Genomic DNA, 2,071 nt, shown 5'->3' with positions numbered 1-2,071 from the left:
GCACACAAGGGGTGCACCAAGAAAGCATAAAAGATGCGGAGACAAAAAAGCATGACAGAAATGGAGGATATGGAGCTAAGAATCGCAATTTTGAGGGCTTGCCATAAATTTGTGCAGAGCCTCACGAAAACTAATGAGACCCTCGATGCTACGATAAAGAAATTAGAAAGTAAGCATACACGGACTGAAATAAAGAATATTATACCCAATAGCAGACCAGACGAGTATAAGAATCAAACCAAAGATTCGACAAAAAACACCCAATTGGAAAAGCAAAATGAAAAAAGAATCCGAAAGTGTGAAGATAGTGTAAGGAGCCTCTGGGACAGCTACAAACGTACCAACATCAGAATAATAGGAGTTCCAGAAGATGAGAGACAGCAAGATATTGAAAACCTATTTGAAGAAATAATGGCAGAGAACTTCCCCCACCTGGTGAAAGAAATGGACTTACAGGTCCAAGAAGCGCAGAGAACCCCAAACAAAAGGAATCCAAAGAGGACCACACCAAGACATATCATAATTAAAATGCCAAGAGCAAAAGACAAAGAGAGAATCTTAAAAGCAGCAAGAGAAAGAGACTCAATTACCTACAAGGGAATACCCATACGACTGTCAGCTGATTTCTCAACAGAAACTTTGCAGGCCAGAAGGGAATGGCAAGAAATATTCAAAGTGCTGAATACCAAGAACCTACAAACAAGACTACTTTATCCAGCAAAGCTATCATTCAGAATTGAAGGTCAGATAAAGAGCTTCACAGATAAGGAAAAGCTAAAGGAGTTCATCACCACTAAACCAGTATTATACGAAATGCTGAAAGGTATCCTTTAAGAAGAGGAAGAAGAAAAAGGTAAAGATACAAATTGTGAACAACAAACATGCATCTATCAACAAGTGAATCTAAGAATCAAGTGAATAAATAATCTGATGTACAGAATGAACTGGTGATTATAATGAATCAGGGACATAGAAAGGGAATGGACTGACTATTCTTGGGGGGGAAAGGGGAATGGGAGATTCGGGAAGAGACTGGACAAAAATCGTGCACCTATGGATGAGGACAGTGGGTGGGGAATGAGGGCAGAGGGTGGGGTGGGAACTGGAAGGAGGGGAGTTATGTGGGGGGGGAAGAGGAACAAATGTAATCTGAACAATAAAAATTTAATAAAAAAAAAGAAAAAAGAAAATAAAAAAAGAAAATAACAATCTCAAAAAAAAAAAAAATTTGCTAGAGGGACTGACAGAACTCACTGAAAGCTATTGTGTTCATGGTTACAGTTTATTGCATTGGAAGAATACAGATTGAAATCGCCTATGGGAATGTGTGCATGGGGCAGGTTATTCGAGTTGTCCTCTCCAAGTGGCGTTGGGGCAGTCCTCATTTCTTCCAAAAACAAGCTCGTGACAATACACATGGAGCATTGCCAACCAGCCTAGCTCACCCGAGCCTTGGTGCCCCGAGTTTTTATCGGGATTTGGTCACAGAGATATGGTTGACAGCCTGAGTGGCTGCCCTGAGCTTCCAGCACCTGCGGAAACTGAGCTTGATACCATGTGGCCCAAAGCCCTCACCATGAATTCATTGTTGCACAGACAATCTGGTGTGGCCAATGACCCCAGGCAAACAAAGATACTTTTCTCAGACATGGATATTAACTAGATACAAAAATATTTATGAACTAGAAAGAAGCACATTCATCACCAAAACCAAACACCCTCAACTTACCACCAAGATTAATGGGGGAAAAGCTCAACATTTTTGTTATCTTTAAAGTCCCTTTTGTGCCTTTCTCCAACCCCATCTTCCTCTCTCTCCATCAGAGGTAACCACTATCCTGCATTTATGTCTATTATCATTTTTAGTTTTGCCACATGTATCTAATTTCCTAAATGATATATGAACTTGCTTTGCATGTTTTTGAACTTCACACAAAGTCATACTGTAGATATTACTCGGCAACTCGCTATTCCTCACAACACAATGTTCCAGAGATTATTCATGTCATTGTGAGCAGATGTAATTCATTCATTTTCACTGCTGAGTTTATCTACTGCGTCGTTGATTGAC

Source organism: Myotis lucifugus, unplaced genomic scaffold (assembly GCF_000147115.1).
Source record: "Myotis lucifugus unplaced genomic scaffold, Myoluc2.0 scaffold_167, whole genome shotgun sequence".
Lineage (NCBI taxonomy): Eukaryota > Metazoa > Chordata > Mammalia > Chiroptera > Vespertilionidae > Myotis > Myotis lucifugus.
The sequence above is the reverse complement of the archived record's forward strand: the minus strand, read 5'-3'. Positions refer to the sequence as shown.